Genomic DNA, 15185 nt, shown 5'->3' with positions numbered 1-15185 from the left:
ACATGTGGATAGGAAGAAGGAGGAGTAGGAGGGGAGAGAAAGGAAGGGGAGTTGGTGAAGAGAAGAAAAAGTGTGGATGGGAGAATGAAGGGAAGGGGGGAACGAAGTGTGGTTGGTATGAAGAAGATGAGAGGTAAGTGGGTAGGGGTGGTATTTAATTTAACTAATCTTAAAAAATACTTAATGTCTTATGTGGCATTAGAAAAATGGCATGGACTTGTGTAAGTGATTGTAACACACACACAACGAGTAGTCATAAAAATATTTAAAATATTATGTTTTGATGGGTTGAGGGGTTCAGCTGACAAAAGGGCTAAGTAGAGGTGTCCACATTACAAACTCGAACAAGAACAATATTCTACTATGATAGGGATATTATTGTAAATATAATTTAAAGAGTGATGTATTATAGTTGTAACTTCCTTATAAATAGAACATGTTCTGGCCCTTGCTATTCACGCAGGCCATTTATTATCCTTGGCTTTGTTTTCTTTCTCTGTAACTGAACTTCAATTTGGTATCAAGAGCACCATGGTTTCTCAAACTACTTCCGGTCAAACATCTTCTTCAACTTCAGCCATGCGCTCTTAATCCTCTTTGGGTCTTCCAAATTCTTCTCCAACTATTCAAACATCAAAGGTTTTATACCAATTGAATTGACATATCTTAATTATATTACATGGAAGAAGTTTTTTCTTACTATTCTAAAAAACCTCAATCTTCTTCCCTTGATTAATGGCTCTATTTCATGTCCCTCATCAATCCATTAAGAGTATCCTTTGTGGATTCAATGTGACACTATAACTTTAAGTTAGATTAATGTCACCCTCTCTTCGCCGGTTCTCAACTCACTTCTCAACTACGTTTGTGACACTTTCAAGCAAGCATGGGATATCCTTGTGTCCCTTTACCTAGATCAGGTTTCTTCTTCATCAATTCATTTGAAATCAAAATTTTAGAAAACTTCATTCTCGTGCTTGTTTATTTAGAGCAATTAGAAAACCTATCATTGATGATGATTTAGTGACCCAAGCATTGCAAGGACTCACACCTCCATATCATACTTTTGTCTCCGATTTCAATGCGAGTGGAACACTTCTATATTTTCTCACATTGCGTCCATTATTACTTACTGAAGAAGCTCATATTAATGCAACAGATAATGATGATTTCACTTCTCACACTGCTTTACTTGCTTCAGCCCAAGCACCACCAGTTTCTCATCTTCTTTTTTCAAATTTATCTCATCTTAATCAATATCAACGAGGATCTACTAATAGACGTGGTCGTGGTAAACCAAACCGAGGCAGAGGTCAAAATTTGTACTCTTCTCGCCCCAGTTTCTCTAACGAATGGGCTAGTTTTTCACTAAATTTTTATCCTTCCTCTTTGGTGATGGTATTCTTAGGCGATCCCCTTTTACATTGGCTAAACAATGCCAAATCTGCTTTCACTTACACTGGTTTAGAGTGCAGAAACTGTTTCAATCATTCATCCGTTCTTAATTTGCTCCAAAAATATTTGTTGCTATGAACTTGGAGGAAGTATAATCACTGGTATGGGATCATGATTCTGGTGCATATGCACATATGACAAATAATCCATCACTTTTATCCTCTTCTTCTCCTTACACTGGCTTGTCAAAGGTGATGGTTGGAAATGGTAATCTTCTTCCTATTTTATCAACTAGCACTTTCTTTCTTCTGACATCTTCTAAAACTCTTCAATTAAAAAATGTTTATATGTTCCTTCTCTTCAGAAGAATCTAATGTCAGTTGAGCATTTATGTGTCGATAATAATTGTTTCATTAAATTCACCGACACAGTTTTTTGTTAAGGACAAAATGACCAATCAAGTCTTAATCCGCTGTGAGAATAATGGCTCTCTCTATCTTGTTCACACAACCTCCTGTCGACCATGTCCTGTTGCTTTATCAAGCATTGCCCCACCTTTTTTTCTTTGGACCAACGTTTAGGATATTCGGGGAAACGTTCTCTTTCAACTTTAGTTCATAGGGGTTTCATTCCTTGTAATTCAATTTTTGAAAATTCTGATTGTAAAGTTTGTCATCTAGGTAAACAATCAAAGTTACAATTTCTTTCTTCTCATAATATTGACACTGTTTCTTTTTTTAAATTCATTCAGATGTGTGGCAGGATCCATTTAGTTTGAATTCTAGTTTTCGTTATTATTTTTTATTTCTTGATGACTGCACCAAATACTTTTGGATTTATTTAATGCACAACAAGTCAGAGACATTTGACAAATTCAAAGATTTTAATAATATGATCTCGAAGATTTTTAATTCATCTATTACTTATTTTCAATTCGATGGTCGTAAAGAGTATAACAATTCTCATTTGCATTCTTTTTTCATAGGCGTGGAATTATTCATCGTTTCTCCTGCCTATATACCTCTGCTGAAATGATCGCGCAGAAAGATAGTATCGTCATGTTAATAATATGATACGATGCCTTCTCTTTTAAGTCTCCATGCCTTATTCGTTTTAAGTCAACATTTCTCTATTTGGGGTTCATTTAATTAATATCACTTCTCCTCTTATTCTAAATTTTACCTCACCTTATCAAAAATTATATGGGAAATCACCAGATTATAATTTGATTAAGGTTTTTGGGTGTTTATGTTACCCTTATGTTGCTCATTCTTTTGCTCAAAAGTTTCTTCCACTATCTAAACCTTGTTTATTTCTTGGTGTATCTCCTCATCATAAAGGGTTCAAATGTTTGGATCTATCCACTAATCGAATAATTCTTTCACGATATGTAAATTTTATAGAATCTACTTTTTCATACATTTCTCTCTTTCCAACAACTACTAGTACTCCTGAAGTTCCTTCCTTACAAACTACCTCTCCTATATTTTCTCCAGTTAAAGTGTCTGATAGGTGTGCTTCACCAACTGCTAACTTTGAATTAATTCCCATGTTGGATGTAACTTTTTCTCTTTTTATCTCGTTATCTCCTAATAACTCTACAACTTCTACTTAGAATCTAACTCCCCCATATTCAAATAATCAATTTTCTCCTCCTATTACACATGTACCAATTTTACACAGTTCTCTTATTTTATCCCCACCACCTACTACTGTAAACCCATCTCTTTTCTTATCCACAAAAAATCAGCACCACCATATTTCTCATGAAATTAATTCCACTACACATCCCATAATGTATAATTCGAGCTTAATTCAACTATCCTCAAATCAACCTCTCTCTTGCCCAAATGTCTCAGCATCAATTCCCTTTCATGATTCACACTTCTTATCTTATTCTACTTTAATTTCTTCTCCAGCTTTATCGTTGAATTAATCACATAATCGTGTCCATGTAATAGTTACTCGTTCAATGCCCAGGCCACTAAAACCACGAGTTATGCCCTCTCGTAGTGTCTTTATTTCAAGTCCACATTTTGCGCCAACATGTTTTACCCAAGCATCCAAAGGCTCTAGGTGGCTCAATGCCATAAGTGAAAAGTTTAATGCGCTCGTACAGAATCATCTATAGACATTAGTTCCTCCACCTCCTAATGTGAATATTGTAGGAAATAAATAGGTATATCAACATAAGTACGGTCCTAATGGCTCTATAGATCACTTCAAAGCTCGTTTGGTTGCAGAGGGTTTCTCTCAACAACCCGATTTAGATTATACAGAGACTTTTTCCCCTGTGATCAAGTTAAGCACTGTTCATCTGGTATTACCTTTAGCTCTTCTCAATAATTGGTGTATGCATCAATTAGATGTATCTAATGCCTTTTGACATGGAGAGCTAAATGAAATTGTTTATATGCGGCAACCCAAAGCTTTTAAACATCCTGATTATCCACATCATGTGTGTAAGCTAAGGCGTTCCATTTATGGTTGAAATAATCGTCTAAAGCGTGGTTGACTCAACTTGAAACTTATCTTTTAGACCTTAGTTTTAAGCAATCTACCTCTGATCATAGCATGTTCATTTTTTGCCAAGACAGTGTTATTTTGATCCTCCTAATTTATGTTGATGATATTGATATTTTTGGATCCTCGACGATGCTAGTTTCTGAATTTATATCATCCATGAAATTTGAATTTGCAATAAAAGATCTTGGCTCCCTTCATTATTTTTTAAGCGAAAAGATAATTCATAATAGTGATGGGGTTCTTCTACTCCAACTAAAATACATATCACATCTTTTGCATAGATTTGATTTAGTTGAAGTTAAGTCTATTCAAACCCCTCTTTACAGTAAGCTTGATTGGCATTCTGTGGATACACAACTCCTTGATGATCCTTCTCTGTATCAAAAAATAGTTGGCAGCCTTTAATTTTTATTTTTCACACGATCGAATATACAATATGTTGTAAATATGGCATCCCAGTTTCTTTATCAACCTTGACTTGTTCATCTTCAAGCTGTTAAGCTAATCTTCCTCTATCTTAAAGGAACTCATGACCATGGGCTGCAACACTACAGAAACTCTACCATCTCCATAACTATATTCTCAGACTCGGACTGGGCAGATTGCACAGCAACTCGTCGTTCTACCTCTGGATTTTGCATTTTCCGTGGGAATAACTTTATATCTTGGTCTACAAAAAAACCACCAATTGTTGCACGCTCAAGCACCAAAGTTGAGTATCATGCTCTGGCTGTTGTAGCTGCTGATACTATATGGTAACAATTTCTCTTGTGGGACTTGAGTGTTTATCTTCGCATTTCTATACTTGCAAAATGTGATAATATTGGGGTCATCCATATTGCACATATTCCAATCTTTCACTCTTAGTCAAAACATGTCGCTTTAGACTATCATTTTATCCATGAGAAGATTAGTCAGGGTGACCTTACTGTTTCTCACATTCCTACTATATAACAGCTTGCAGATGTTTTTACTAAAGTTATCTCTATTACAAAATTAAGGAGTTTCTTATCAATCTTCATGTTTGTTTCTCCACTTCAGATTAAGGGAGGGTGAGAGGGATATTATTGTAAATATAATTTCAAGAGTTATGTCATCTTGTAGTTGTAACTACTTTATAAATAGAACATGTTTTGGCCCTTGCTATTCGCGCAGGCCATTTATTATTTTTGGCTTTGTTATCTTTCTCTGTAACTGAACTTTAACTCACTAGATCATTTTGCCTTTATTTTATTCAAAACAATTTACGACAAAGTGAAATAATTCTTATGGTCAAACACCATTGTTTCACTTTTTCACTGAAGTGTAATAATTTTTCAAAAAAAATAAAAAAATTCTCATGGCCAAACACTTACTAGGCAAATCCTAGGAGAGTCCATTGTATCTTAGAAATCGCAAAAGCAATACTCTTTTTAGTCCAAAATAAATGAATTTTTGAGCTATTTTTTAATGTTCAAAATAAGTGAATTGTTCATTCTTCAAGAAATATGTTGAAAATTTCTTTCAATTTTACCCTTCATTTACACTTTCTAAATTACGATTTCAAGAGACTTTATTGAATTTATTTTAATGTGATTGAAATTCAAAGAGTAGTTTAATAATATCTAAAAGGATAAACATGAAAAGTAAAGCACAATTTATGTTTGATTTCTTTTCCTTAACAGGTATGTATTGAGGCAAAAAATTATTTATTTTGAAATAGAGGGAGTAATTTATTAGGCATTAAAACACCAAACTCTACAAAATATACAAAAAATTGAAAATATTTTCAAGTAAAGTACAATTTATGTCTAGTTTCTTTTCCTTAATAAGTATGTATTAAGGCAAAAAATTATTTATTTTGAAATAGAGTGAGCAATTTATAAGGCATTAAAATACTAAACTCTAAAAAAATGTACACAAAAAATTGAAAACGTTACACTTCCAAACGAGAGTTTCAAGCCAGTTAAATCATTTTCCCCCATAGTTGTAGTTAAATCTAACTGATATTAGAGACAGGACCTAGAAATTTGAGAATGCGGGGGCACAACACTATCTTTAATATAGATAGACATATTAATTTTTTGGGTGCTGCTAAATGACTTGAAGGCTTGTGACTCGAATGACTCGAATTTTGTAAAATGACTTCTTTGTCCTTTGGCTCCAAAACCGCCCTTCTCCGCCCCACCCCACCCGCCACCCCCAAAATGCAAAACCACCTTTAAGCTCCAAAATCATTTATTTTTTCCTCCAAAAATAAAATCACTTTGACTTTTATTTTATTTTTTATTTTTTATTATTCTTTCATATTTTTTATTATTTTATATTTCTTATTTTTAACTATTCTTTCATATTTAATCCTTATATTTTTACTTTTTGATTCTACTCTACTTTTTCCTTACTTATTCTATGCTCTCTCATCTAATTTGAAATCTTTTAATCATTATTTTAACTTGTATTATATATTTTTTCTTCCAATACTTTTATCTTTTTAGTTGTTTTACTATACAGATTTTTTAACTTTTTAATTTTAATTTTTTTTTTAATTTTAAATCCTCCATATATCTCATCTACAAAATTTCTTCTATAAATTTCTTTAAAAAAATGAATTCAATATAACAAAATATTTAATTAAGAGAAACCATGAATGAAATTTTTGGAATTGAAAATAGTGATAGTTCGGTCACTAAATTTATAATCAACATAAATTCAAATATGATTACTTTTAAAGTTAAATTCATTTTTATTTTGTTTACAAACAAAAGAAAATCGCCTTTAAATAGCAATTCAATTGATAGTTATAAAAGTGATATTTCAACTGTAAATTAATTAAGTTTGACTTAAAAAAATTAGTGTAGTTTTTTTATCTTGACTCTAAATAACTCGCATGTTGAGTTTATATAGGTTTGACTGAAAATTCAACTGTATGCAAAGATTAAGTAAATAAATAAAAATTATTGGGATCGTCACATAATGTTATTCTAACAAACTGATCAAAAAATTTATAATCATTGAATCACAACTTCGAGACTAGAAAGTCGTGATAAAATATAAATTTATTTTAGTTAAGTTATATTTAATATTTTGGAAGTATTTTTATTTTGTTTCACTAAAATTATAAAGTATTTTTAAAATTATTTTATCTAATAAAATTAATTGGCTTGTAAAAATTGAAGCTGAAAATTATTTGGCTTATAAAAATTGAGGCCGAAAGTATTTTTTTTTTTATTATTATTATTATTATTACTACTACTACTATTACTACTACGACTACTACTACTACACATGATTCAATCCTAACATAGATTGAATCAATATTTCCCATTTAGAAGTCAATCTTTTATTTTAACTATAGTCGTGATAGATTGAGACTCAATTTGATCCTAACAGAGATTGAATAAAAAAAATTCAAGTAGAAGTAAACAATTTATGTTGATTATAATCACGACAAATTGAAATTCAATTCAATCCTAACATAGATTCAATCAACATTTTCTAAATAAAAGTCAACCATTTATGTTGACTATAGTCGATCAAGATAAATTAAGATACAATCCAATCCTAACATTCATTTGTGTGCGCAAGCTGGCCCAGACACTGTGGTTTCCAAAAAAATATCAAAGAGTCAAACATTTATGTTGATTATAATCGTGATAAATTGAAACTCAATTTAATCGTAATATAGATTGAATCAATATTTTTCAATTAGAAGTCAAACATTTACGTTGATTATAGTGGTGACAAATCGAGACTTAATTTAATTTTACTAATAATAATAAAGGGCAATAAGCAGGCACGTCTTCAACATGCCTGCTTCAGCTGCTTAAATCATAATTTTACTATATCATTCTCAATTAATTATATAAGTCATTTAAGTATTAAAAAATAATTATATTTAATAATAAGGTAAAATAAAAAAATAATAATAAATTAACTCTTGATATTTTGTGATGCCTTCTTCAGTTGCTTCAATCGTAATTTTATTTATCACTCTAATTAATTATTATAAGTCATCTAAGTATTAAAAAAATAATAATAGTTAATAAAAAAGATAAATTAGACATAAAATGATAATTAATTTTTGAAGTTTTAAATTAATTTGATGTCTTATATGAGACTCATTTAAATTTTTTTCACATATATTTTTCATAGTAATTTTGTTATATCACTTCTAATTAGTTGTTACAATTTATTTAAGACATGTCTGCTTAGTTGTTTCAATCGTGATTTTATTGTATCACCCACAATTAATTTGTATGGTCATCTAGGCAGTAAAATTTAATAATATTTCATAAAATAATACACTCAAAATGATACGTCAATATAAATTATTTGGTTGGCTATCAAAATTACATTAGTGCCACAAAAATTATAATAGAATAGAGGAAGACATAAAGTAACATATATTATTTAAAAATGAGAAGACACGTAAACTGGGACGATAAGAGTATTGATATCTTATTGAAAAATTATGCTAAAAGCAATATAAATCACATAAAAAAATATAAAATAATCGATTGACTCTCAAACTTATATCAGGGTCACTTAAATTGAAATGGAAGAAAAAATATTATAAATCACAATAATTAAAAATTTAAATTATTTTTATGATTAATTATCTAAATTATATTTGTATCACGTAAATTGAGATAAAAAAATAATATTGTGTCAGTGCTAGCACGGGTCATTCGATGTCTAGTCAAATATAAATTACATCAATATTTTTCAAAGAGAAGTCAAACATTTATGTTAACTTTAGTCATGACAAATTGCGACTCAGTTTAAATATAATACAGATTGAATCAACATTCGTCAGTTATAAGTCAACTATTTATGTTGACAATAATCGTGATAAATTGAGGTACAATTCGATCCTATATTGAATTAGTATATCCCAATTAGAAGTCTACTAATTATGTTGACTATAGTCGTAACAAATTGAAAGCCAATTTAATTCTAACATAGATTAAACCAATATTTCTCAATTAGAAGTTAACTATTGTGATAACTAAAGTCGTGATAATTTGACACTCAATTTATTTTTTATTAATTTGCAAGACTTAATTTAGTTGTGGATCTTTTAAAATGTTAAAAATGTGAATCTACACCAAATTAACAATAAAAATAGTCATGGTGCTCCACATTATCAGAGTACTTCTCCCCCTACCCCCCTCTTCTCTTTATATATTACTATATAAATAAGAGGGAGTTAACTCAGGCAACAGGTTGACATGTCTGTTTGTGTTGTCTTCTTTAGTTGTTTCAATCATAATTTTACTATATTATTCTTAATTAATTATTATAAGTCATGTATTCAAAGATTAATAATATTTAATAAAAAAAATAGATATTTATGACATGTCTTCTTTAGTTGCTTTAACCGCAATTTTACTATATCGCTCCTAATTAATTATAAAATTCATCTAAATATTAAAAACTAATAATATTTAATAGAAAAACAAAACAGAAATAAAATGATAAATTAACTCTTGATATTTAAATTAACTTGACGTCATATATGAGATCCACTTACTTTTTTGCACAAGTATCTTTTATCCTAATTTTGCTATATCGTTTCTAATTAGTTATATAAGTCATTTAAGACATGTTTATTTTGTTGTTTCAATCGTTATTTTACTATATCACCCCTAAGTAATTATTATGGTTGTTTAAGCATTAAAATATTTAAAATAAATTTTAAAAAAAATAAAAAAAATAGACACAAATAATATGTCAACATAAAAAGTTTGATTGACTGTCGAAATTATATTAGTGCATATAAATTGGGATGAAACGGAGGAAGACATAAGAAGAGTCAACTTCAATATGGTTGCTTCTTGGAATTTAATGAAAAATTGAGGGCATTTTAGTCTTTTTAAAGAAAAATCTACTTAAGGAATTTGTCTTTTGTGCTATGTTAGTTGTATCTTATTAATAACTTTAAAAAATGCCCACAATCTTCTATTTAATTACATACTCTTGCCTTTAAAAAGTCTACCTTATTCTATTTATTTACAAGTTTGCCCTTCAAGCTACATTTAAGTAGGTGGGTCCCACAGTACTTTCCAACTTTCCATAGATTTAATTTAAATTATTGGAATTTAAGTAATTTAATAATATAATAATTTTATTTTAATTATTGCAATTAAATATTTAAAGTAAATTAATTTTATTATTTTAATTGACTTTTATATTCAAAATTAATTTTTTTACTTATTTATTTTAGTAAATTTAAATTTTAAAATTATTTTTTTCTTATATAGACATACTATTATTTAAACTTAACTTTAATTTTTAAAGTACAAAATTAATAAATTTAATTAAATTAAATAAATTCCTAATGAATATTTTCTTAAGATTTGTATTGGGTCAATATGTATCAAGTAAAAATGAATGAAAGAAAAATATATAATAAAATTCTATTATTGTGAGAGATAAACATAATGCACTATTCAATAATTTTTAATAATATCATATTTTGTATATGCAAATTATAGCATTTCGTATTTAATTAATATATTACTCGGGTGATTTATCAATGATTTCTATTGGATATGAAAAAATTATTTTAATTTTTATAGGAGTGACATAATCAATCGCTCTAAAGTAATTATTATGAGTCATCTAAGTATTTAAAAGATTAATAATATTTAATAAAAAAATAAAATATACATAAAGTTCAAAATTAACTCTTGATGTTTTAAATTAAATTGTCTTCCTTCAAACGATAATTTTACTATATCACCCCTTATTATAAGTCATTTATGTATTAGAAAATTAAGAATAACAAAATGATATGTCAAAATAAAAAATTTGATTAACTATCAAAATTATATTAGTGTTACATAAATTGGAACGGGACAGAGGAATTTATGTAACGGGACAGAGGAAGATATAAAACAACATATATTATTTGAAAATGAAATAAAAAGTATTATAAATAACAATAATTAATAAAAATATTTAAAAAATTGACTGATTGCCAAAATTTTGTCTGTGTCGCATAAATTGAGACGAAAAGAGTATTAATATTTTATTAAAAAATTATGTAAAAAATATTATAAATCACATAATTAACAATTTTAAAAATATAAAATATTTGGCTGGCTCTCAAAATTATATCATTGTCACTTAAATTGAAATAGAAGAAAAAGTATTATAAATCACAATAATTAAAAACTTAAATTATTTTAATCATTAATTATCTAAATTCTATTTACGTCACATAAATTGAAATAAAAAAATATATATTGGGCCCATGCTAGCACGGGTTGTGCATATCTAGTTTACAAAAGAACAGTTGAAAATAGGCAAAGTTTACAATAAAATTATAAAATACGAAGATCGTCGAATTATATGGTTAGTAAACCAAGATCCACGTGGAGGTTGATTCCTTATTAGAAATTATACTAGCCTTCGTACCCGCGCGATGTACGTTTGGTGTTACAAAAATAATTATAAGTAGGATTCCAACTCAATTTTGTTTAATTCAAATTTAAAAGTCATACTAGAAAATAAATGATTAGGATTAAAATTTAATTATCAAAATAAATAAATAAAAGATATGATTTGAATATCATATTTATCATTATATTATAATATAAACATACTATTTTATTTATTGAATTAAGTTTTTAAGGATTCAATAAATAAAAAATCAAATTCTATGTATTAATAATTAACATACCGGTGCTCGTGTGATTTTATAGGTTAGTTTTATTTATTCCTCTTTTTGTCTTTTTTTTTGGTTGCAGATTTAAGAATTTTGTAGGTTAGTTTTTATTTAAATTTTATTATTTTATTCAAATTTCTTTTAAAGTTTATTAATTTTAATAAAATTTATTAAAATTTTATTCTCATGTAAATTTTATTAATTTCATTTACAAATTCTCATGTAAATAAAAACTTTAAATTACATATACAGTTAAAATAAAGTTATGGCCTTTTAAAATTTAGATTTATTTAAATAAAAAATTTCTTTTATGAAAATTTAATTTTTCATAATGGCATTTAATTGTTTTTGAAAAGTTATTTTAATTTTTAATAATGACAGTTAATGCTTTTTAAAAAGTTGTTTTAATTTTAATTTTAAATTTTTTAATACTGTTTTTTGTAGTGCTAACACGTGACATTTTTTGCTTCTCTTATTAGATATAGATAGATTTTTTATCAAAAATAAAATGTAACTAGCAATCAGCATATGTATGAACACCAAAGATTATATTTAAACACATTGAGAAATCAACAACATTTAACTAGAATTATTTCATTTCCAATTAGAAATAGCAAATTAAAAGGATAAAAGGATTGACATCGGAATTGTAAGGATAGTGCTAAATGGCCACAAAAATTTGGTCCAAATTTGGCCACAAAAATAAAAAGACTATATTACCCTTTTCTTTCAAATAGATAAAGTTTTTTTTTTTAAAGTCGAGGTAATTAAAGCACTTTTATTCCCTATATTGCAATTTAATTTCAACACAAATTCTTAGGCTTAGAATATGAATAGTTTAATTATACAGAGATTGAAAAATAAGCTTCTTGGAATTCTTTACTGTCAATACAATTACAGATCATTAAAGTCTCATACAAGACATTTTTCACTTAGATTTTTTCTTAGATTTTGTTGTTGAACTCCTAACGAGGAAGGCTCTCACACGATAACAAATAATCCAATTAATTAGTTTTTAATTACTATATTTAAAATAAAATAAAATTTTATTTTGAATATTTTTTAAACATAATTTGTGAAATATTTCAATAACGACAACTCAACACACTTTAGAACTGGTAAATATCGATAAATTATAAAAAATCATGCATATAATTCATATATGTTGAACCAAAAAGAGTGATACATAACTGTTGATCGTACAAGTATTTCGCTTCTATGTTATGCGAATTTGATAAATTATGAATTGTTACTTATATTTGTTAGTAAGACGGTCTCTCATTAATTATTTTTAAATAGTTATGTTAAATAAAATTAAACTATATATTTGAATAATTTATAAACGTAATTTGTGAAATATTTCAGTAACGACAACTCATGACACTTTAGAACTGGTAAATATCGATACATTATAAAAATCATTCATATAGCTCATATTTGTCAAACAAAAAAGAGCGAAACACAAGTGTTGATCCACAAGTCTTAGCGAGACACAAGTGTTGATCCACAAGTCTTACGCCTCTATGTTACGCCGATTTGATAAATTGTAAATCATTACTTATATTTGTTAGTAAAATGACCTCTAATAATTATTTTTTATGTATTATGTTTAAATGAAATTGAAATATATATTCAAGTAATTCTCAGACATAATTTGTAAGGTATTGCAATAACGACAACTCAACGTACTTTAGACCTGATAAACGCCGTCATATTATAGAAATCAGACACATAGTTCACATCTGTCGAACTAAATAGAGTGAGATATGAGTGTTGATCATACAAGTCTTTCATCTTTATGTACGTCAATTTGATAAATTGCAGGTCTTTACTTATATATATTACTAAATTAACCTCCAATTAAATATTTTTTAATTATTATATTTAAATAAAATTAAAATTTATTTTAAATATTTTTTAAACATAATTTGTGAAATATTTCAACAGCGACAACTCAACACACTTTAGAACTAATAAATATCGACAGATTATAAAAATCATGCATATAGTTCATATGTGTCGAACCAAAAAGAGTGATACTTAAGTGTCGATCGTACAAGTATTTCGCTTTCATGTTACGCAAATTTGATAAATTATGAATTATTACTTATAATTGTTAGTAAGATGACCTCTAATTAATTATCCTTTAATAATTATGTTAAGATAAAATTAAACTATATATTGAATAATTTATAAACGTAATTTGTAAAATATTTCAATAACGACAACCCATGACACTTTAGAACTGGTAAATATCGATACATTATAAAAATATCGATACATTATAAAAATCATTTATGTAGCTCATATTCTTCAAACAAAAAAAAGCGAGACATAAGTGTTGATGGTACAAGTCTTTCGTCCCTATGTTACGCCGGTCTGATAAATTGTGAATCATTACATATATTTGTTACCAAAATAACATCTTTCTTATTTTTTAAGTATTATGTTTAAATAAAACTAAAAAATATATTTAAATAATCTCAGGCATAATTTGTAAGATATTGCAATAATGACAACTCAACATACCTTAAACTTGATAAACGCTGACACTTATAGCTATCATACATAGAGTTCGGATCTGTCGAACAAAAGAGAATGAGATATAAGTGTTAATCATCCAAGTCTTTCGCCCTTATATTACACCAATTTGATAAATTATTACTTATATTTGTTACTAAAATGGCCTCAAATGATTTTTTTTAACTATTACGCTTGAATAAAATCAATATATATATATATATATATATATATATATATATATATATATAGTTATCAAACATAAATTTTAAAATATTGCGATAACAACAATTCAACACAATTTACACGTGGTAATTCGATAAATCGAACCACTAGTCCAGTAACCAAATTATCATTACAGATTATTGATTTCGGTTTGATTTTGAACAGTCATAGCTAGAGTCGAGATATTATGTTCAAACTTAGAAAATCCAAACTAAAATACTGATTGTCTTTCACTTTCACAAATAAAATTTTTAGATCTCTACCTAATGATGTTTTCTTTACTTGAAAAAGTGTAAAATTATACTATCTAGAATTAGGAATTTCTACCTAATATGTTTTTCAAAAATACATATTAAATATGAATAATACTTAAACAAATGTATTTGCCAATGAAAAAAATTATTGAAAACGTATTTGCTAGGAAAAATTGGCTATGAAAACAAAATTATGAAAAAAACATTTTCCCTTGAATATGGGAATTAACTAAGATTAAGGTAATCAATGTATTGGAAATAAGAGAGAATAATATATTTATTTTTTAACGTAAAAGAGTAAAAATGTCCAAAAGTTAACTAGTTCATAATGTGAACATAACTTTTTTCTATTGTGGCAAAAAAATTGTGACCAAAAGGACTTTTCCGAATTGTAAAACTGAAAAAGTCCTCCCTAAATATCCGAATATTTCGGTTTCTTTTTTTTTAAATAAAGTTATTAAAGAAGGATGACAACTTTCACTTGAATTTCGATACACCAAAACAATTGTCTTTTTGGTTTGAAATCTTTGACAGAAAATTTTCAGGACATCATTTTTTCAGTATATCAAACAAACAATAAAATGATTTCTTTTCTTTAAAATGAAAAAATAATT

General features: G+C 27.4%; 1 long non-coding RNA gene across 1 annotated transcript; it reads left to right on the top strand.

Annotated features, from left to right (window-relative positions):
- Positions 1–455: 455 nt before the first annotated feature.
- LOC107844984 lies at positions 456–5087 on the top strand. Its single transcript, XR_007045989.1, has 2 exons — positions 456–1662; positions 4445–5087. It is a non-coding gene; the product is annotated as an uncharacterized LOC107844984 (long non-coding RNA).
- The last annotated feature ends 10098 nt before the right edge of the window (positions 5088–15185 follow it).

Source organism: Capsicum annuum, chromosome 10 (assembly GCF_002878395.1).
Source record: "Capsicum annuum cultivar UCD-10X-F1 chromosome 10, UCD10Xv1.1, whole genome shotgun sequence".
In the NCBI taxonomy this organism is placed as follows: Eukaryota; Viridiplantae; Streptophyta; class Magnoliopsida; order Solanales; family Solanaceae; genus Capsicum; species Capsicum annuum.
Note: the sequence above shows the minus strand (reverse complement) of the source record. Positions and strands in the feature narration are given on the sequence as shown.